This window comes from Phalacrocorax aristotelis, chromosome 6 (assembly GCF_949628215.1).
Source record: "Phalacrocorax aristotelis chromosome 6, bGulAri2.1, whole genome shotgun sequence".
Taxonomy (NCBI): Eukaryota; Metazoa; Chordata; class Aves; order Suliformes; family Phalacrocoracidae; genus Phalacrocorax; species Phalacrocorax aristotelis.
In genome coordinates this window covers 19102901-19126716 of record NC_134281.1, presented here as the reverse complement: position 1 = coordinate 19126716, position 23816 = coordinate 19102901, and the positions used below count along the sequence as shown (strand labels likewise).

At 41.7% G+C, this 23816-nt stretch overlaps 1 long non-coding RNA gene across 1 annotated transcript in view; it reads left to right on the top strand.

Annotated features, from left to right (window-relative positions):
• The window catches only part of LOC142058714 (uncharacterized), a 158501-nt gene extending 134933 nt beyond the window's left edge, over positions 1-23568 (top strand). The window contains exon 11 of the long non-coding RNA XR_012661088.1: positions 23347-23568. This is a non-coding gene — a long non-coding RNA (uncharacterized LOC142058714). The remainder of the gene's footprint in view (positions 1-23346) is intronic.
• The last annotated feature ends 248 nt before the right edge of the window (positions 23569-23816 follow it).

Below are 23816 nucleotides of genomic sequence, written 5' to 3'. Positions count from 1 at the left end.
GATATAAATAAGAGATAACTACATACATTACTCGAAGAAAATAAGCTGAGAGGAGTAAATTGTCCTCAGAATCTCTTGAGAATATACTGTTTACTTAAGGAGGAGTTTAAACTCTCTGGGGGGCAGGACAGCACACAGCTTATGAATCAGAGTTGCACATTAATTTGTGTCTTCTAGTTCACATGCAGATCTATGAGATGAGTGTTTGCTTCTCTGGTTATTTGGGAACAAATCATCACCCCTTGATGTGGGCAGGTGGAAGATGGTCTTGAGGACTTTGGGTGGTCTTCTCCCCTTGACCCTGTCGGTTCTGCTCCTTTTCAGAGCCTAAACCCTAGAAGATCAGTTCATTACCCACTTGCTGGTGTGATCTTTCTCCTTCCAGTTGTTCAGAAGAGCTAGTGAACTGTAGTCCTGCCTTCTGGAATTTTGTGTGTTGCTAACAGCCCCATGGGGGGCAGCGAGCACTGTGCAGTTGGAAGGAGGAGATGGAGAGGCAACACACAGAAATGTTTGAACTCTGAGGAGGATTGGAGCAAGCTTGTCCCAAAAGAGCTGTACAGAGCATGTGTCAGTCTGGGGATAAATCTCTGCCTCAGAAGAAGGTAAGAGAAAACACAGCATTTACCCTGTAGAGAGCATCATCTGCTGTGTGTTGCAAAGTACTCTTTGTTTTGATGAGAGCCCATAGAAACGCTGGAATAAAACCATTAGGAAGTTGTGTCTGCTTCCTGCCTTGCTTTCTGCACAGTCTGTTGCAGGTGTAATGAAAGCAAATGTGGCCCATGAGGCATATTTCTGCTCATGGGTGTACTGTGCAGGCTGTGACACCCAATAAATTGATAAAAATGAGTATGGGGCAAATCTGAATCTGTTCCAAAGCCAGCTATGGCAAATGATGTGTTCTTAGTCAGATCTGTTTCCTGTGTTTTTTCAGAGAACTGTCTTACGAAGCCTGATGAACACAACTATTGTATGTTTAGTATTGGTGGAAGAATACTGTTCTGCTCCAGAAATGGTTAAATAAGTAAAGTTCTTAGGAAAAGTCAGCTCATTATTAGCTCTGAGAGTCTTGCTTGTAAGACAGACAGTACCAGGGAACAGGTAGACAGTACCAGAAGAACTGTGTGAAGCTTTCATACTCCAGTGCTTGCAATACAGATGGAACTGGGAATGTCTTTATGCCTATTATTCATGTCTTTCAGCACTTGGAAGTAAGATGTGTTTGGTTACTAGCGACTTGTGGTTATTCTGTTATAAGCCCTACACCAGCCTCCTTTCCCCTGCCTTTGCTGCTGAACTGTGAATAATGACTTGTAAGGGGAGGAGGAAGAACAGGAAGTGTTTGTGCTCAAGGCTTCCCAAAAGGTAACATACAAGCCCCACCTCTGTATTAGTCAAAACACCTAATATTGCACCTCTGAGCATGATGTGGGAAGCAGAGCATCCCTATGCGAATGAAAGCTGCTAGGTATATCAAGCTGCTGAGTTATGCCAAGCTTGTAATGAGAGGAGGGTCTAAAGATCTGGAAGATTTGTTTCCTTTCTTTTGCAAAACAGTCAGTGCCCATGCAAGTCCAAAAGATAGACGAGAGTTTGTGAAATGGAATGGCAGTGAGGCTTGTGCTGTGCTCAAGCACAGCGACCTCTGGTCCTACTCAGAACAAGAGCATATGGAAATGGCTCTTTCAGCCTGATCTCCTTCTGGGAGGAGGATTAAAACATATCATACTGGGAGAAAACTTGAATTCTTAAACGCAAAAACAAACTTGAAATGCCACAGACCTGAAATGATTAGGTAGGCTTAAGATATGGAAAGTCAGTATTTAAAAACCAAAACAAAACCGAGTGCCAGCAAGTGGTAAGTGCACGCAGCAGCATTTGCTAAATGTTGGTAGTCTCTGGAGAAGGGGTGCCCGGGGGTGGATAAAGGGTGTTTGTGTCCTGTGTGAAAATTAAAGTCAGAAATTGAGTAAATCTCTGGAATAAATCCCTCTTGTGGAGCTGTTCCAGGGACTGCCCTGGCCTGGTGTGTTTAATCCCTTCAGTGGGTCTAGTGGTCCTTTCCTTCTTCACTTGATGGAAGCTTCTGGTTCAGTCCTTTTTTAACTATCTCCACTTGCAAAGGAGCGTGGGCCCACCATTGCTTTTTAGTGTGCTCAGGCATCACTTTTAGGCGGTATATGGCACATCCTTCCTCTCCAACACTTGGACCATCCTTCCTTACTTATCTTTATCTTGATACATACCCTGTAATGAATGATATTTCCCACAGTTCAGTGCTTGGATGGCAAGTCTGAGGAGTAGAATAGCAGCATGGTGACATCTTTGATTCTCTTAGCTCTTCTCTTATAGCATCCTATGCAAAATGTCTGCAACATGAGTGTGTCAAGCACAGTAATAGCACAATCATTGTCAGTGGAAACACAGATCCAGAAAGAGTATTATTCATTGCACCATTTGGGAAATTAAGTTAAATTAAACCCTGTTTCATTTGTTGGGGTAGGAGATTATTCCTCATTGTGCCAGCAAATTCTTTATTTGCCTTAGTAAGGAATTTGTCCAAAGTGCCAAATACTTCCTGTCATTTCTTCCTTATCATTCAGAAGTAAATACCTTTCTTTTTCTCATAAGTTAGTTACAATTCTTGCAGTTCATAAATTGAGGCAGGGGGTACTGCTTTGTTGTAACATGAACTTTACCTTGTATTTAAAGTGTTAGTTCTGATATCTGCTCCAAAAAAAGTTAGTCATGAGCTCAGGAGAATGGAGTGTTATTTCTTTTAACCTGATTTAGTCCAAGTGGAAGAAGTTGCCTCTCTTATGCTACATGCAATGTGGAACCAAAAAGCACACTGGGTTTTGGCTAATTTCACTGAGGTTGCAACAGGGTCTTGCTTATAGTGTGGAGCTGATATTTATTGTTTAGCATTTTCCAGAATGCTTAATACATGACTACATACTAAAATAGAGATAAGAGAGGATACTGCCTGTGAAATGTAAGATAGATTTGACAGAGAAATCCCTTTTCTTGGCCATAGGCAAGGCAACACTGGTGGAAATGGTGCAAACCTGTCTGATGTATGTCAGCCCCAGGTGACAGAAGGGAAGGGCAGATGCATCAGGCAGTGTCTACCCACGTTTCACAGGGGTGGCACTGGGGTGGGAAACTCAAGTTAGACAGTGGTAACAGTGATGAACAGTAGGGAAGGCTGTGATGCAGCCTCTCCCAAGATGGCCTGGGCCTTTGTATTTCAGCTCGGGGGTTGTTGATACTCGTATTAACTTTCAAGTAACAGGGAGTGATGAGAGCTGGTCTCCCCATGCAACATGGTGCTTAGCGTGATGGGGAAGCACTCTGCTCCACTGTTTGCTGACCTGCCCAGAGCACACAGCTCTGCAAGGGCTCAGGTACTGCTCCATGCAGGAGGAAAACTTTATTGTTTGGGCCCTGGTGTTTGCACGGGAAGGAAGGAAGGAAGGAAGTCAGTGGAAGGTGGGTGTTCGCAATGGCTGAACTTTCCTGGCAGGAGAACACACAAAGTTGCATGTGAAACCTCACCCTGTGATACCAACACACCCCTTCCAGTCCTTTAGCACAGCAATGCCAGCACCATGTGGCTGTGCTTGTCTTATGGATTCTCCTACTCACACTGCATGCAGCATTTGGTTTTGTCTAGTGGACACCAGCCTGCACACACAGGCGTGGGGCACAAAGGATGTTCAGATAATAATTTCTGAATTTACATTCCCTCTAGTGCAGAGCAGAAAAGCTGGAAGAGAGTGTCATGGGGCCGTGGTCCTGCTGCAGCCTCCAGTATCTTCTCACACCAAAGAAGATGCAGTGTTACTTGTGGTTTGATTACCCATATTGTGGTTTGATTTTTCTTTCTAATCATTCATCTTGAGGCACAGGGGCAAAAGAGTAGACTATGGAGAGCAAGCATCGTTTAGCAGTCACTTTAAAAATTATTATTTTTATTATTGTTGTTGTCGTTTTATTTTATTTAGCTAAAATTAGCTTTCTGCTTGCTTGCCTCCTGTTCCCCTGGTCCCTGGCTATTAGGCAGATGTAGGTTGGGTTTTTGGGTTTGTGGTTTCTTTCTTTTTTTTACCTTCCTCACAAACTGGGACATAAATTGAGCAAGAAGGAATTAGAGCGGGACAGACGGCACCACCTGCTGCTAGTGCTTTGCTCCTTGCAAGGCTTCCTAGTCACCGAATCTGTTTTGGGCAAGATGAGGAGACAGTCAGGTTTATCTGCTTTCCTGAAGTCCATAGAGAGTAACTTGTATTATTCTGGTTCTCTTTCCCACTCTCTCTTGTAAGCAGCACCTCATCCCATCCACCACTGGCAGGCAGGATAAGATCCTTTTTTCTTTAAGGCTTCATGGTCTTTAGGCTCTTCTGCTATTTCTGCTTCCAATTTCTAGCTCATGCTGCTAGGTCTGTGCCTTTTTGTCTATCCCTTCCCCTCCTCGTGAGAGTAAGGCTCAGTACTGGACTGTACTGGCCAGTTAGGGGAGGATGGCAGCCTGGGGAGAAGAGGGAGGAAAGAGAATATTAAAGGAAGGGGTCAGAAAGCTCTGTGGCCCCTTGGTGCTGTGAGTACGACCTATGTCTGGCAGAGCTGCTGGTCCTGTAAAGGAGGTCAGGCCCTTGATGTGGTGTTCATGGGGCTCCCTCCCACGGCTTACAGGTATTTCTCAAGAAAAACTGTACCTACAAATTAAATATGAAGAGTAGAGCATACTGAAATGTTTCCAAACCAGCCCATGGATCTAAAGCCTTAGTGAACCTGACTATGATCAAACCACAATAAAAGCCCCAATTGCTCTTCAGAGAAATTAATTCAAATAGAATTGGTTGAAAATGGGAAAGTCTTGCATGGGAAGCTCAGGAGATCCTCAGCAAGTGGCAATTTGCTTAGCTGATTTGTACTCAGCAGAGTGGCTGAAATCTAAGTGAGGATATAGCTATTGTACCCAGTTACATGCAAAATACTCAACTGGTTGTGTGTGTATCTCATCAAGAGACCTGTCAAAGTCCCCAAGCAGACTGGAAGTCCGGAAGCTGCAATGGTTAGTCAGGAAATGAATGGCAATATGTCCCAAATTTACATGGGAGCAATAGGCAGTCAGAAACAAATGAATTTTTAATAATTACAAGTGGTGGCTTACTTTTCTTTTTCCTTACTTAAAAATTGCATCTGAAGCTTCTAAAATGTAGAGAGGCATCTGTTGTTGGGGGAAATGTGTTTAAAAATATGGTGTTTTCTTTGCAATGAGCCAGAGTAATGGGTCTTAATGTAGCAGAGCTGAGTCTTTATGTTCCTTGCTTACGGAGCATTGAAGAGAAAAGTAATTTGTCAGGATTATTATGTTAAGAGAAAAGCAGCAGCACTTTGAAGGGAGGATTTACTCAAATAAATAGCCGTGCAAAGAAATATCAATTCTAATGGATTTCCTGTATGTGCCATATGGATGCAGGAATATTCATGAAGTGACTCACCTGATCATCTTTATCCCAAGTGCCTGCAGAAGTGGAACAAGGTATTGCAGAAACATAACTTTGTTTTTTAAACAAAACAACACAATCCCCCCACCCCAAAGAAACAAAAACATCTGAGTCTATGGTAGGCAATTTAAATATTTTTTTAATCTTAAATACATATACCCATCTTATTCCTGGTGGGCTTTGCTTTACATATTTTCCCTAGAACTTTTCCTAATTAGCATAGTGACTGCCATTTCCCACTCTTTAAATTGCAGAAATCACCTACCTTGTGATTTCTGTCGATAACTTAGTGGAGAGATGTTCCTTCCTTGCAATTCCAGCTTCTTGTCACTAGAACTATTTTAAAAACATTATATATGTATATTTAAAAAAATTTTTTTGTGTGTATATATATCTATATCCTGCAGCCTTTGTAAGCTAACTCCTCATTTTTTTCTATGATAGTGTCTCTCAAATGGAGAGCAGGGACCTGAAGTGGCAAGGTGATGATGTCTGAAGTTGTTTATTATTGTCACTAATCCATCCCCCAGCTACGGGTCCTTTGCTTCAAGTCTGGTATCATAAAAACATGTAACAATAAAAGCTCTTTTTGGTTTTGATGCGCTTAAATTTTCACTGTGTTTGGGGTTATAGCTGCAGGCTGATTTACTTTCCCTCATCACTCACAGACCTAGGACCCCTCTTCTTTCTAGTAAATTAACAGGAGATTTGGAAAAATCCTAAGTGCAAACAAACTTCTGCTACATATGGTACCACTTACCTGTTCAGGCTGTGTTATGTCAGTCCTCTTAAACTCCTCTGCTAGCTCTTGTTCTGACACATGATTCACTTAATCTTTGCCCTATTGATTTAATCTAAAAATACATGTAGGTTCCTACCTGTGTAAACCTGTGAAGAAATAATGCAAAAAGACCTATTTCTGAAGACTGCAGAAGAAATGCTGTTTAAGTTGAATCCAAAACACAAAGTCCAATTTCAGTGAGACCGTAAATTGAAAAGCTGGGCAGTCCATCTGGAGGAGGCTGCGTGATGCATTCATTTCCCATTTCAACAGCTTTCTTCACTTGCTAATGATGCATTTGACTGTTAGAGGCTGCCCTGCTGATTGCACTGCTCCCAGGAGAGGGCAGTTCAGCTCTTTTTGATTGTGAGCTGCATCGAGCTGCTGGCGCAGTAATTGTCAGCAAGTTTCAGGGTAATTATGACCAAGCCAGTAAGCGAATCATGGCTTTGCATCCAGATGGCTGTTCAGAAGTGAGGGGCAGACAGAAAGGGGCTGTTACCTGGGCGGGGAAATAAGGTATGTTCCCAAGTGAAGCACAGCATTCATAATTTCTGGGAGGTTGTTAGTGTTGTGGTCTTTTATGCTGTAGCTAAACTGCATGACTTTAGTCTTCCCTCTGTCTTTAAAAAAAATGATCTCAGGCTCCGTCTTTTGGAGTTCTTTGTGACGTCCATCCTGCCAGGACCAAGGAAACTTTGGTCATTGCACTAAAGGAGTTACTTAAGGAAGAACGTCTGGATGAGTAATGGGCTCAAGGTCTCTGGGAGAAGGTGAAGGCCATTGTTGGAGGCAACTGTTGAGGGGGATGTGATTATTGTAGCTGCTCCAGGGAAAAGATGCTACCTGTGATTTTTTTTCCCCATTCAAAATATTTTTTAAAAAGTGAAAATTGTGGCCTTACTAACATCAGGGCCCAATCTTTCAATAGACCACCCGACCTCAATTTTTAGATGACCAGAGGAACAGTAAATGCTGGTAGAAAATGCTGAATGCTAAAATAGCCCAGAACAGACAAATATTTGGTCTTGCTGAGGTTCTTGAAAACTCTTCATTTTCATTTTCATTTTCTACCTGGTATTTCATTGAATGCAAGCTGGAGTTTTCTTTAGACTAAAACTGTGATTTAACACATGGCTCTGAGGAAAAGTTAAGTTACTTTGTCATAGAAGAAATGGGGTTTTGCACTCTGTGAACTGTCAAAAAAGTGATGATAGTATCTTATGAAATGTAGTTTGTGCTTCGACTCATATTTGACTACAAAAAATTCTTTGAGCACTGACAAGTGGTGTTAAGGGCAACATGATTTACAGTGTTTGATTCATGGTTGTCTTCTGCTGCGGACTTCAGTTTGAGTTAGTGAATGGTGCACCGGTTTCACTCTCTGAGACAAAACATGAATAACACTGAGATGGAAAAGTTGTTTTAAACTGTAAATATTGTCACTATTATTAAAGCATTTTCCTTTTCCTCCTTGTTCTCCATTGTCTCAGGAAGTATGAGTTATTGCTGTGTGAACCTTTTTTATTGCTAGAAAGAAAAAGTCAGTTTTGTCTGAATTTTAACAAATACTTCTTTTCATTAAGATAAGAAGCAAAGTAGAAATTAATTTGGATCAAAATCCATTACTTAGTCTGGAGAAAATGTCGTACCCATTTTTAAACATATCTTTAACATCAGAGGAGCAAAGGAAATGAAGAGCTGGATTTATACAGAGCTATGAGGGAGAGAGGTGGGAGGCAATGCAGATACCCCTCTTCCTCAGACACCATGCTTTGGGGCGATGGTCTTTGATGAAGATGTAACAAACTCCTACCTAAAAGGACCTCAGCAGCCAATGTTCAGGCCGCCATGGTAGAGGTTGTAGGGTTGTTCTCAGTCTTTTCTTAGTACTCTTCCAGTTTGTCTGAAGAACTTAAATATTTCTGAGAGCAGAACTGATGCCTCAGTGTCCTGCCTGTTAAGTAGGTGGTCTAATCAGGCCGGGAAGACTTTCTTTTCATTGCCAGCTCAGCAGCTATTATTCTCTGTTACAACCTGGATGAGCTCCAGGAGGAGAGGCTGAGCCTTTTGTGCCACTTTGGAAGAGAGACCCTGAAGCTTTGCTTCCCTGCTTTCCTAGGCTGTGGAGTGGTGGCCCAGATTCACTTCTTGGGGCTTCTCTAGAGATGTTTTGTGCTCACCAGGAGGACGTGCTCAGTGGCTTGCACAGCACAGCCTCAGGACACGCTCTTGTTCCATAGCAAAAGCACTTTCAGAAAAGGGAAGACTTGTTTCAAATCCCTGTTCTGAATCAGGCAGGAATGAATGTCTGGGTTTTCCACATTCTGCGTAAATGTCCTTATTATGTTGGATAGAAGGTGTTCATTGTCCTCTTCCATTTTGTGAGTCTACCCTGAAAAGAAAATAATTCAGCTGAAAACTGTGGGGAACTTAGGACACTTCTAAAAGAACAGCACATAACCTCCTTCCCTGGGATGGATTTTCTCAGCATTAGGAAGAAATGTCTCTCTCTGGCTTGGCTAGCTGACATTTTAAGTAAGAGTTGAGTCATTGTATTCCCAAGCTTCTGTTTCTGCCTTTCCTACTTCTAGATAATCCTCTAAAACCATGTTAGTGGGACTGAACCTTTAGCATTTCTGTGCATTGCCTTCAAATGCTGCCAGTATGCGATACTGGGCTAACTTCCTAACTGGCTGTTTTCAGGAATGGTATGTTCATCTCTCATATGTGTTTTTTTTACCCAAACATTAATTTAGAGGCAGAAAATAGAGCAAGTCCTGGGTAACCTCAGATAGCTGAGCTCTTTAAGAAACTGATATGAGATAAGCTGGTTTTCATTATGTTGGAGAGTGAGAGTAGAGGACCACACATGTTCATCTGACATGCCTGATGTAAGGAGCAATAATCTGGGTAGCACGTGGAGAATTAACAGAGACATCTGAGCACAACAGGGATTTTTGCTTTCCCTTTGAGAATTGAAAAAGCAATGACATATTGTTTAAGGCAATGAACTTAGGTATTGCTTCAGTAAGCTCTTCTCCTGGGTATTATAATAAAGTACATTTCAGTTGGAAGTTGTAGTCTTATATTGTACCAAAATTATAATGGGAGGAGACAAGGCATGATAAAATTAGGAAGCAAACTGTTAATCATTTAGGCAATAATATTTTCTGATCTTTCCAGACTTTAACTATTGGAGAAGTCAGGTAGAAATCTGGTAGCACGTGTTTCCTAATGCACCTAGAATGATTTGGGAGTAGAAGGCATGGGGGAGAAATGAGGAAACTAGGTCTTGGGAAAGGTTTGTAGTGAGGGATATTTTTTTATTGTTAAAAATCAAAGGCATTTGGAAAAAATACTTTAACAAAAATGAATTCATAAAATTAACAGTTGAGATTACCCAAGCTGTCATCTCAGCCTACAGGTTTGTAGATTCTACTGTCCTGGTCCACTATGACATGGGTAATTCACCATCTGTGTTGACTATATTACCTCCACGGGATGAAATAGGATTTCAGAAGCCCTCAGGCAGGTGCGAGACCTCCACCACGCTAATGCTTGTGCTGGGGAGTGGCAGCACTTTTCTATGGTGACTGCGAAACCCAGCATGTTCAGGTACTGCTGTGCACAGGGAGGTTCTTGGAAAGCTGTGGGATTGTGAGACATGGGCACAATATGCTGCTGAGGTGGGATCACTCAGGGGAGTATGTTACCATATGAAGGATGCCTCTTTGCTGTATGTGAGTTGTTAGGAGACTAACACTCCTGTGAGTTATTCATCTTTGCACATCACTGTCTTCATATGGCTGATTTTTATGGAGGAGAAAGTAAATGTGGCATCATCCTGGTTCTAGGAGCATCTACTTGAGGAGTGCTTGGCACTGGCAGCATGATGCAGTCAGAAGTGTTTGCAGCAGACATTTCTGTGCAAAGGCAACTTTGTGCCAGGCTCCTTGGCGCTTTAACTAGGAGGGAGTGGGGAGGGCGCAGGGCAAGGTGTACCCTTGGACCAGGCTCTCAGGTCTGCTCGAGCTGCCTTATCCTGAACTGGAAGCACAAGCTGGTTTTGAAACTTGCTTGTGCTGTTGCTCATGGGCTGCATGTGCAAGTGGGACATGCAGGCGGCAGGGGGCCATTGTAGGAGCTCCTGCTTGTTGAAGCAAGTCTTAGATTACAAGCAGAAAGTGAGGAGTCTATTCAAATATTTCTGTCTGACATACTTCATCCAGCCATCTGAGGACCTGAGTTCTTCACAAACCTTAATGGATGCTGCTGTGCAGTCCCAGCATGAACTCAGTTACAGTTACACCCACGGAGATTATAGCGGAGTGCAAATGCTGTCTCTGTGATCACAAAGATGATCTGCGTTAGAGCTGACAACATAACCCTGGCAGCCTGGTGCAATGTTGTGGTATAGATATCAAGTGACAGATGAAGCGGGCAATAAACTTTGTTAAGAGATTTAAATTGTTCCAGTCCCATCCTGGTAAAACCCAGAAATTTACAATGATAATTTTGTTCTTAAAATAGTAAACCCCACCAAAGGCTGAAACATCTTCCGCAACTAAGACTTCAGACTCTTCCCTGAGGCCATGTAACTCATTGTTACTTTACACTTGACTTAAATTACTCCAGTTAATATATCTTTGTCCTCTAACCTTTGCCAGAAAGGTCAAAATCATTTGCTAGCAAATGATAAACTCATTTCCTACCCAAGGACTCTCAGGAGTATAATGATTTCTTCAATTTACAAATCTATTTCTGACCAGTGTGGGCAAATCTTGTAAAGGATTTTACTTTCTACCACCTGCTGTGCAACATGTACTAATACACTTCTACAGGGACTGCTTGCAAGCTGAAGAGAGTAACTTCTGCCACTATTTAAAAATAAATAAGTAAATAAATTCAATATAGTTAGATGCATTTCCATCTCCTTCTCTTTAGATGTGCTATGGTCCCTGTCAAATTACACCATGTGAAAGGCCAAGATAAGCAGGTTTCAGTCCTGCACCAGAGGCAGGTTTTCCATGCATAAACCCCACAGCTTTGAAGTCCATTATCTTGTGGTTCTGGGTTAGAAACTTCTTTTCTGTTCGAGAGAGGACTCCCTGCATACCACATCAACTGGGCTTTTACTCTCAGCCATAGGAAGTCTAATCGGCACCAAAACCAACATTGTTTTCAGATTATTTTTGAGTGTACAATGTGTTTTGTAAGTTGGACTCAGCAATCTCTAAAGTTTATGAAAAATTATGAAGTAGCAATGACAGAACAGAGTAGCACTGCCAGAGCGCATTGATGTGGTACTGGTGTGAACAACAGCTCGAGGACATGAAAGGCGGGAATCTTGCCCTGGCACTGGCCCAGCAGATGCTGAAGAACACTGGAAGTTTTTCTCCTTTTGGTCTCTCCTCTTCTAGCCCACAGAGCCTGCCCATGATTTCAGAGGTTGGGGTTAGGATCTTACACACGTGGCTCATCTTTGGCTGTTAGACTTGGAGTTTCCCAGGGCAGGTTTTCTGTGTAAGGAGGAGGTTCAGCACTTGCTGACAATCTGGTCTTTGAGATGCCAAATTTGCTCATTTCAGTTGGAAGTCCTTCCCATTTGTGGAAATCATGCTAGGCCATTAGGTGTGAGAAGTGTATGATTCTAGCTTTAGAACTGCTGTGAACTCATTGCTAAATACCTGGCCTTAAGTTGCTTTTCCCTGTGCAGGACACATTTATTTTGTTTTACTTGTTTTTCAGCTTTTGCTGCAGTGACTTTCTGAAGTCAGGCATGTTCTCTCCAGAAAGTAAGGGAGAAAACATATTTAATTTAGAAGTCACACCCCCTTTGGCATGGCTTTCATTTACAACTGCAGTGATAACTAAGTAATTCATCTTCGGTGTAAATCAATAGGAGAATCTTATTTAATCTCTGTTTCCTTTAATTTTGTTTTTCTTTGCTATGCCACTTTCCTCCTGACTGTCTAATCCCCCTGTTTGATTGGAGGCTCAACCCTGTCAAGTACTGCCTTTGGGTAATTGAGTCACTCACTCTTCGAGCTGCGTTTTCCTGCAGCCCCTGTCCTATTTTAGAAAGGTTGGAGCACTCAACTGTTGTTCATATGTGCTTAGGTTTAGCTGAATGTAGTTGTGTGTATGAGCAGTTACGTGAATAACTGTGTCTCTTTATTTCCTAAATTGCACATTCGTCACTGAGCTGGCACATAGTGATTATCCACTGATAAATTTGTCTGATGTCACTGCTGTTTCCTCTGTGGGATCTCTTCTCCTTTGCTGCACATGTCAGATGAACCAGGGAAGAAATCCTGGTTGGGCAGTGAGTGGAGCTTGTCTCTGTGAGACCTCTGCCTCCACTTTCAGAGCTTGGGGTTTTTGCAGCAAATGGGAAACGTGTAGGAAGAGATCTCAGATTCATGGTTAGTGATGACCCCAGTGTGGTAGTCCTGGCTATGTTGAAATGCGGTCTTAGGCATTGCCTGTCAACATAAACTCTAAGTAGTTTTGACGACAAATGAGAAGGATTTTTTCCAATCTTCTAATTTACAGCAAAATGCACAGTAGCTTTTAGGGTTTTTCTGGGTAGGTGGAGGGAGCCAGAGCATCACATTTTGAACAAAGACACTGTAAAAGCAGCAGTCTTCTTTGCTAGGACATAATATAGACAGTATCATAAGTAGAAGAGAAGTTACAGGCTTGCCTCTCTTTTGCCTGTCCAGAAAAGAAAGGAAATAATAAATCGTCAAATCAGTGATTTGCTACATCATATTACGTATGTAACTTGGTAGATACCATTGTTTTGAAATCTTCTGGTCAAAAAATGTCCTTCTCTTCATGTTTTCAGTGGTCTTAGAATCTTAGAATCATTAAGGTTGGGAAAGTTATCTCTAGGATCAAGTCCAACTGTCAACCCAATACCACCATGCCTCCTAAACCATGTTCTGAAGTGCCACGTCTACGCATGTTTTAAATACCTCCAGGGATGGCGACTCCACCACCTCTCTGGGCAGCCTATTCCAATGCCTGACCACTCTTCCAGTAAAGACATTTTACCTAATATCCAATCTAAACCTCCCCAGTGCAGCTTGAGGCCATTTCCTCTGGTCCTATTGCTTGTTACTTGGGAGAAGAGACCAACACCCACCTCACTACAACCTTTTTTCAGGTAGCTGTAGAGAGCAATAAGGTCTCCCCTCAGCCTCCTCTCCTCCAGGCTAAAAAACCCCAGCTCCCTCAACCTCTCCTCATAAGACTTGTTCTCCAGACCCTTCACCAGCTTTGTTGCCCTTCTTGGGACACACACGAGCACCTCAATGTCCTTCTTATAATGAGGGGCCCAAAACTGAACACAGTATTTAAGGTGTGGCCTCACCAGTGCCGAGTACAGGGGCACGATCACCTCCCTGCTCCTGTTGGCCACACTATTCCTGATACAAGCCAGGGTGCTGTTTGCCTTCTTGGCCACCTGGGCACACTGCTGGTTCATGTTCAGGCAGCTGTCAACCAGCACCCCCAGGTCCTTCTCCACCGTGCAGCTTTCCAGCCACTCTTCTCCAAGCCCATAGTGTTGCATGGGGTTTTTGTGACCCAAATGCACGGCCCAGCACTTGGCCTTGTTAAACCTCATACAGTTGGCCTCAGCCTATTGATCCAGCCTATCCAGGTCCCTCTGCAGAGCCTTCCTACCCTCAAGCAGACTGACACTCCTGCCCAATTTGGTGTTGTCTGCAGACTTACTAAGGGTGCGCTCAACCCCCTCATCCAGATCATTGATAAAGATATTAAACAAGACTGGCCCCAACACTGAGCCCTGGGAAACCCCACTCGTGACTGGCTGCCGGCTGGATTTAGCTCCATTCACCACAACTCTCTGGGCTTGGCCATCCAGCCAGTTTTTCACCCAGAGAAGAGCACGCTCATCCAAGCCATGAGCCACCAACCTCTCTAGGAGGATGCTGTAGGAGACAGTGTCAAAGGCTTTACTAAAGTCCACGTAGACAACATCCACAGCCTTTCCCTCATCCACTAGGTGGGTCTCCTAGTCATAGAAGGAGATCAGGTTGGTCAGGCAGGACCTGCCTTTCATGAACCCCTGCTGGCTGGGCCTGATCCCCTGGTTCTCCTGCACGTCTGGTGAGCTCACTCAAGATTAACCGCTCCATAACCTTCCCCGATACCGAGGTCAAGCTGACAGGCCTGTCTTAACTAGCTTTAATGGGATTTCATTAGGGCTTTTTCCCCCTCCTTTTTCTAGGTATGTTGTTTTAATCAAAAACTTGAAAACTTTCTATTGGGATATGCTGCCAAAGCAGAAGCAGAGCACCTCTGATACATCAGTGGGGTGTCTCTCTGCCTTCAGTCTCTTCTCTGAGCAAGTGTCCATGCCTGAGTTGTACATCCTGCAGTAAACTGTTATGTGGAGCTCTGTAAATACTCTGTAATGGCCAACAGAGGGGAACTACTACCTGCTTTATTACCTAAAATATATAGCTTGGTCATAAAGGAAAATAGTGACATGAAGTACAGAACTGTATTGCCTGTAAAGCCACTAGGAAGGTATAGCGAGCTAGAAGAGTTCCTAACAAAATTTCAGGTGATTTCTCCAAGGTGTTTTGCTTTGCTTAAAACTTTTTTGGGAGTTTAAAATATTCTTGTCAGCCTTTTCCTAATGGAATCCAGTTGTGGTACCAGCTATAAAGGATCTCCTTTGCATTTCCTTGTGCTAATTTTCTCCTGTGCATAATTTAAATGATCTTTTGAGCTGATGAGCGGAATGGCTGCTTCTGCCCTTTTGTGGGAGCACTTCCGATGGGCAGCTGAAAGAATGGATTCTCCTTCCAGTTGAAATTAACAGCTGTTTTAATGAAGTAACTGAGCTGTAATTAAACCTGCCACTTATTAGTCCCATGTCATTTCAGTTGCTCTTGACATGAAGCAGAGGTATACATTTTATTACTGTGAGCTTCCAGCTGAAGAAACTGTCCAACTCAGAGAACATCTCTACATGTCAACCCCATCAGCACTGAGCATTAATTGTTTATTATCCATATGTAAAGATTTCATTAAAGTTTCCAGAAACAATCTTTCAGACCTAAAATACCTCTTATAGTACTTCAAAGATTTCCACTTGGTGCAGGCAACACTTAGGTATCGAGTGCAGGCAATACACAAGTATCTATTGAGCCTTTTTTCCATGGTGTTGGGGTATGCTGTACTAAACACAGAGAAGGGCCACCTGTGTGGTATAACATGGGAATGCTTTAGTAGGTTTTTTTGCAATAAAAGAAAAAAAAAAAAAAGTGGGCAAAATTAATCATACTCAGCAGAGGACAGGGTGTAGACTTGGCATATCACTGCATAGGATTCCAGTGTTCAGTGTGTGCAGTTTTCTCTAGGAAAGACTGCCAATGGATGCACTATCAGTTTGCTATTTTTAATTCATGGGTATATGTCAAATCGTTAAGGAAACAATAAAACCCCCATGCTGAACCAAAGGGCATAACCAAGAGGGGATAAACAACTGCAAACTTTTGAAGTTATCTGATGCTGTGACTGGCAAAAATCTAAAGGTATTAGGCTGCTTCTAGTAAGCTTCTTCAGCTTATTCAGCCTCTAGGTAATTTACAGAGACCTTTTAAGGCAAGGTGGGGGAGTTACTAGAAATCTCCTTCGCTTATTTTATGGAAACCTTGGCAAAAATACTCACCTTTAAACACTTCTAAAAGAGGGTCTGTGAGAAAAGGAAGGTGACACTGAATGAGACTCATAGGTATATCTGAAAGTGAGTTCTGTATTAGGAGAAAATCTGCCTGCCAGTGCCCATCAGCTGAAATGAAGACTGCTAGCATCACTCCATATCCTGAAGTAATGGCTGTAATACCCATACTGTGCTCCATTTGGTATGGGAGTGCCATGGTTTGTCTGTCCCAGTTTTGAATTTTCAAAGAACAGACTTTATTTAGCTTCAGAATGGCCATTTCTTCTTACCTTTAGGTTGCTTTGCAGGCAGACTCTTGGAATACCAGCATCATGGATAGTCAATGCTGATGCCATAGGTGATGGATAAAACACGAATCTCAGCATTGCTCTTCTGGGTCCTCTCCTGGGTCCTCTCTGTGCCAAAGCACAGGGCAGGAGGACTGTGCTTGTGAGTGGGGCACCTTGCATGTGGAGGCATCAAAATCAGTATTCTTCTGCAGCAAGAAGCTGGTGGAGCTTTTTAATTAGCCTTTAGGCTTTGAGCATTGGCAATGCAGTTTTTATTCTGTGTTACACTTTAGAGTTTTCCACCACAACTCTGAGCATTAATAATAGTTCTAAAATACTCTCCTGGTGATTCTTACATAAATGCAGGGCCTATAGAAAAAAATCCAGGTGTGAAACTTGAGATAAAATGTTGACAACAGGCACTGCTGATTTCATGAGAATATCTATCACCTGGCATGGAGATCTTGCATTCTCACTCTTCCCTGTTTGAGACCAATTATTGCTGGGCAGGGAAAAAACAATATGCAAGAACTCTGTGTAATAATGACCTTTAAGATGCTTTTGTAGTGTTTTTTTTTTTTGTAGCTAACAGTCTGCTAAACTGTTTACCTCCTAGAGACCATTTCTGATGAAAGACCCAAGGCAGTTTTGGCTGTAGCTTTTTGTAAATGTGTCCCTCAAAAAGACCCTCCTCCTCTTCGTGTTGTCACCCCTTTTTTTTACCTATTTCTCACTCATTTTTATGGACATAACCTGAATTTTTATTGGAGCAAGTGAGGTCACATTCAACCTTGCCATCTCTGCTTTCATCTGAAACTGCTTTCACATTCAGGGAGCTATTGTTCTCCAGTCTCAGCTTGGAGAGCTCTCATAAGGATAACGCTATCTCATAAAATTAAAATCCATGCAGTCAATTACTGGGATTTTTTGGTTAGTAATTAACTATTTTGATTGACATTCTGTCTGAGTTTTAGGGGAGGGGTTTTGCTCTGAGGAAATCAGTCTACACATTTAATAGCTTGGCACTGAGAAAACCTTGAAATATTAAAAAGGTATTTTAATATAGGCTGTAGCATGGCTTGAGGCATCAGAGCTTTTAGAAAAGTTTAGTGTTTGGTTTTGTGGTCAGAAACTCCGAAGTACTCAGTCCATATACATGGAGCTCTTTTGAAAACTGTTCATAATTATGAACACCAGCTCTCTTGCAATCTGCCCTTCAGTCCTTTGTTTTAGACTTAAGATGCAATTTTCCTTAGGCTGAGAGAGCCATGATAGAAATCTCTTGCTGTCAAGCACATCCTTTGCTGGACTTGATTGCCAGAAACAGCAACAGGAACTCTGTGTCTCTGTACAGGAAGCATATCCTTGTGAGAAATCCTATAAAACCTGGGATTTCTCTAGCATGCCAAATGCCACATAGTTCAGGCTATTTTGGATTAAAGATCAGGTCCAGACTGCAAGACCTCTTAGAGGGCTCTCTGGTTGTCTTGCCCACCATCTGTGAAGAAGTATATCTCCTGGGAGTCTGGCTGCAGTGCTCATCTTTGCTTATTTTTGTATAAGTGAAAGACAGGAATAGCAGGTTACTGCTTTTGGATTTGGCTTTTTTGCTGTTTGCCTGGCTGCTGCCATTTCCTCTCTCTTGACAACCTGTAGCTACAGGTATCAAGAGTACTACTGAGCATATCATGTCATTTGGAAGCTGCAAATGAGGGGTTAAGCAATGCTCACATAACCATATTGCAAAATTCAAACTGTCCAATGTAGGTGTCTTTTTCTTAAAAACTCCAAAAAGTGTGTACCAGGGAAATAGGCCTCTTTTTTTTTCTCCTAACCAGGTACTTTTTAAGCGCTAAGTGATTCCAGAGCGTTAAAAAAAAAACCACCCAACAAAAACCACCCAAAAAACAAAACAAAAAAATCCCCAAATCATTAAGAGAAAGTCTTGGACATTCATCCATATTTTCCCAGAAGCAGCCTAAAATTTTGGCAGTGGTTTAATTTAAAAATATTGAAAAGTGCTGTTGTGGGGGCAAGTAGTTGTTTAATGAAGATATGTTTTGTTACTTGACTCTTAGTAAGGTGCTCTCCACATCTGACAGTTACCTTAACCGTTGTTTCTAATCATAAGTACTATTTGTTCACCATAACACTGTCCAGCATAGCTGCATTGTTTTATTTTTCACTATGTTGAAGAGGATGTGTAGGAGTTAACACTGGGATGCAATAAGTGCCCCTTAAGGAGCACTTACCTAGAGCACGTATTATGAGATTATGAAAAAAAAGTTCAATTTACTTATTTCCTTGAGAAAGATTTCTGAATGTTATAGAAAGTTTAGAAAATGGAATATAAAGGAATAACCAATCTTAAACTGACTCGATGTTTATCCCTGGAAAAGGAAGCTTTTTAAGGTGTGTCAAGATGGGCACTGGGAGTGGAAGCACCTGCTCCTTCTTTAAAATGTTTTGGGTTTGGGGGGTCTGTTTTTTTGTGTTTTGGGGTTTTTTGTTTTGGGAGGAGCGGGGGGACTGTTGGTTTTTTTTTTTAAGAATGCCTGTGATGTTGGTGCTTTTGCAGCAGTAGATGATTGAACTCAGCAGCCAAGCTGAATCTGGTCTTCAGATGTGCATACCCTTTATCTTGTATAAAGAGTCAGGATAGCTTTCACCATTTGGAGAATGATTGGGCTGGGATAACTGGAGTGTAGAAAGACAGACCATCTCAAAGCTTTACTTAGATACAAAGCTCAAGGAAGGAACATCAGTCACTAACAGAAAACCCATCATCCAAAAGTCTGGGTGTAATGCTTTAACATATCAGACCAACTTTACAAAGCAGAGAACACAGTCAACCCTGGCAATCAAAATGTCAGTGCTGTATACTTTCCCAGTTTTCTGCAGAGAATTGAAACATTGAATCAAACAAATACACTATGTTCAGTCTATGAATGCTGATTTTCTTTTAATATGCAATTACCTGCAGGTGACTTGCAGTGCCTCCTGGTTTGCCTGCTTGAATCCCAGCAAAAATACATGCCTTAAGTTTGAGGCGTTGTTTAGCTGTGGAAGGAAAGCATATCTTTCCAGCTAGGTGTGCTGGTGAATTTTAGAGATATCGAGGGTGAAGGTGGGCAATTGCCATACTGGGACTTTGGCAAGCAGTTGAGTGCAGACTTCCAATGGGTGCTCAGGGATCCATAGTGACTGTGTGTGGTCACTGAAGATTTTGGCTATATATATGTAAAAGGCAAAAAATACATACATATATATATAAAATAGATATATGCAATATAGTTGTTTGCAATATACAGTATACACATAAAAGACAGCAAGACATCATTCTCCAAGGGGAAGCAATTACCTTAAACAATGAAGAAATATTTTAGATTATTTTTAAACTAAAGAAAGAAAGATTTTCTGAGCAGTTTCAGCATGCCAAACCCACAGCAAATGTAGATTTAATGCTAAGGAAGGTGCGTATTGAAAAGACTGAAGTGACTGAATGTCAGCATCAAATGGAAAACAGCGGCTGACAGTGAGTGAGTGGGAGATTGGGCTGTCACATCAAGGAAGAAATCAATGCATGGAAACAAAAATGAAGTAACATCTTATCAGATAGTTGGATAACTTATAATGATGTTCAGCTTTTGGACACAATGCCTTAGGCAGACTCCTGATGCGTGAGGAGCCCCAGTGTAGGTCTGCCAAGTCATCCATATTTTTAGGTATTCACACAGATTTCAGTGGGTGCAGAGAGAAAGAAGAGGTGCAAAAAAAAGAGATTACAGTAAAAAGTGCTAGTGTTCTGACACTTTGGGAAACGATGCCCATTAGAGAGGTATAGGACCCAAGAAATACAGATGGTTGCCTGACAGGACAACTACAATTGCATCTGTACTCAGTCTCTGCTTTTATATAAAATGATTGCTGGCAAAAAGTGAGCGGTTTAAAACAAAATCTGAATTTTAGAGATTTTCTTCATCTTTTTAGTTTGCTTCCCAAGGACCCAATTATCTGGCACACAAAAACAGATGCTTATATATTCACCATGATCAGTCAGGATTTTGCAGGTGCTAAGCCCCCTTCTCTTGGCATGATTTTCTCCTGCTGGGAAGGAGAGTGGTTTGTGACCTCTCCAAGGGAGAGCTGTGCCAGCATTTTGCTCTTGTTTTCTTTTTTTTAACAGTTACATGTACACCTGCATGAAAGTTGGCTCATGACTTATTAGCAGAACACAGAAGTGGTTTCTCTCTATGCCCCAACTGCTTCAGTCCAGTCATTCTTTTTAATTGTACTGGATGATTGCAGAAGGGAGAAGAGGCTACTGGAAGAGCAGGGGCAGCCTGAGCAGCACACCTTCACTTACAAGCATTTGAACTATATAAGAGAATCCCATGTCTTAACGTTGGGCTCTAACACATCTGTTCAGATTTTGTAGGCTAACAAGTCACTTCAGTCAGTGATGCTTATAGGACTGTGACTTTACTTAAATGAAATATTCTGAAGTTCTGATTAAATGATTCAAGCAATAATGTTACCCACCTGAGATCACTCTGGTTTTGCTGATTCCTTGTGCTTGAGAGGTGTCACTAGAGACAGGAAGAAAAGTGCAAACCAGGTGCTTAGGCTGATGTCTTTATGCTGTTGTCCTTGGATGTTAGAAATAGATGCATGCAAACATCAAGCAGTATAAAAGTGAGCTATATTTTATCATTTGAATCCACATTACACTTCCAAATAGTTTCCTGTGGGTGCTTACTTTGACTGACCTCTTCTTATTTGCACTAAAAGCTCATGGAGTAATTTCCATTTCTGAGGACCTTTGCTCACATGAGTTTTGCTGTGATCTCGCCAGGGCTAATGCACTAACCAGGCTCAAGGTGGGAGCAGTGCCTCAGTCAGGAGCTTCCAAATGAAACAAAGGAACTGCTGATGAAATAATAATGTTACTCAGCAGATAATACTCATTTGCTTCAGTGCTGACTGAAGTGGAAGTTGCATTTAGTATTAAAGATTTCCATCCTGATGATAGGTAAAGTAGGGAGGAATAAGAAGTGTTGTTTCTTCTAATCTTTCCCTTTGAAGTATCTGCATGCATAAAAATAATCATTTTGGCAAAAATGCGTGTTTGAAAGCCAGAATGTACCAATGTGGTGCTTTTCAAATCAAATTACTTTGTGTGCTTTACAAAACATTGATGAAGTGTCTCTGATATGAGAGAGAATGCAGTGGTTTTACAAAAGAGACTGTTCCTATTTTATCCTACAGAAATATTCTGGATTGGTTTTCTTTGCTGTTGGCTACTTATGAAGTGGCAGTCAGGCTGAGAAGACATTTATTCCCATGGTGATGGAGCCTTTGGTCAGTGCAGGTGGGAAATGACTCTGTGTCCAAATGAGCTCCTTCAGCAACTGGGTATCCTCCTGGATGCCCTCAACAGACAGACATGGCCAGTGCAGTGTAGCTTGTGAAACTTAACTGCTTTCTCTGGTTTCAGGTAGCAGGTCTTTGTAGCTCCTAGTATGTTTTATACTCAGACCCATGAAGCAAAAACACTTCAAGAGCCTGTGAAGCAAAACTTCTTTGTATGTGTTCTTTGCGGGATGAAATATTGTCTTAACACCACAAAGAGAAATACCTCAAAAGGAGTTCATTTTATGATACATTACATCCATCCCAAAAGCTGGCATTAGGGAGTAGGACCTTAACTCCAAAAGACCTCTATGGGGATGTTGTAAGCCAGATCTTGTCTAAAAGCCTCAGCTGGGAGAAAGTACCTAAGAGCCTGTGAAATTTAAGTACCTTCTAATGAATAGAATATTCAGAGGAAGGAAACATGTTTTCAGCTGTAGTGATTTCAGTGGATTGTTGATCATTAACTGCATTGTTTTCATTTGGGGCAGTTTCCATCATTTCTTTTCCTCGTTCCTTGGCTCTCACATTGTAGGGCCAACACACACTTGTTGGATGATGAGTGAATGACGCTACAGTGAAATGTTTTAATTCTTGAACAGCACAGACTGCAAAAGGAGTCAAAGACTGATGACTGTCCATCTTCACCTGCTAAACATCTGGGCCGGGAACAGACAAAAGGTGGAGCAACCCCACAACCCGTTCTGCTGTGCACCATGCACTGTAGGCTGTCTGGAGAGACAGAGGTGACCCCTTCAGTCCAAGGGGCTGGATCCACCCAGTCTGCAGCATGCACCAGGTCTAGGCCTGCCTCATCTACAGAGTGTCATGTCCGTTACTGGCCATGATTTCCTTACCCTTAGCACTGCAGCTGCCCCAGGAGGATTTCTCACCAACAGCGGGGTTGTAGAATGATGTCACCAGTTTGGTCACAACATGGGCATATGGTGGAGCTAAGCCGTGGTTGGAGTTGCTGCAAAACTTCACCAGTTGAGCTGTCTGATAGAGACTGAACAGCAGCTGACACAGGCAGAAGCTGAAGAAGCCAATAGAGTTAGGTGTCAGCTAACTGCCAGTTAGATTTTGGTTCAGTTAGGCTTGGTCTGCAAGCAGTTTTGTTACTTTACTGAATAATTAGTGCAGCTTGTTGAAAGGCTCTTCCTTAACAACGCTAAAAGTGGTGTGGGACAAAAGTAGAACAGAAAGCTTCTTTTTGAGAAAAGATCAAAAAGTGCATATTTCTTATGAAACACTTTTTTTTTCTGTTTTATTATTTTTATATTATTTCATGTCCTGCTAATACCAGCGAAGTGGGCTGTTACATGTCAAATCACGCCAGCATTTCCAATCATCTCATATGGTGTAATCCCAATACTGTATTTCATTTTTATCTACTTTAAATATTGTACACAGATGAGCATTACATTTTATTTTCAGCTCAGAAAAACTGTTATGCATTACCAAGAAATATTTTTATGCTGTGATTAGAAAGTAATACTGTTACTGGTATGTCATACAGTCAGGTCAAATAAGATACATAAACAATAAAATAAAAACAATGTTTCAAGTTACCTCAGTATTAATCTGGGGGGAGGGGTGGAATCTTTTACCATTTTTATTTCAGTGTCTTCTCCTTTACAGGGAATTTTGGAAATGAATTGTTTTTTAACTCCAACTTGCGATGCACACTTTGGATTGAAATAAAATCTGGAAATAGTGATCTGTCAGGAGAAGCTGAAACCACATTCTCTGGGTGTGATCATAAAACTTTCTGCTGCAGCTTCTAATCAGGTGAGAACTCCAACTAAAGTTGATAGAAACCCTGCCTGTGGAGTTTTGGCCTTGAGAAGTGAGCTGTGAACCAAAAAAAAAAAAAAAAAAAGGAATTTATGCCAGAAAAAACAAGGTAGCCCAAAGACCTGTTTCTAAAGTAAAAACCGCACTGAAAACATTAATGATGGAGTTCAACCGATGTCTCGAAAGAGGTAATACAATATTGCATGAAAGAAAAACTTAGCACAATTTTACAGAAATAGATGAAAGAAAATAATATGAGAGTTGAAATTCTGGTAAGTTTAAGGGCATTAAGAAACATCAACACCATGGCAATT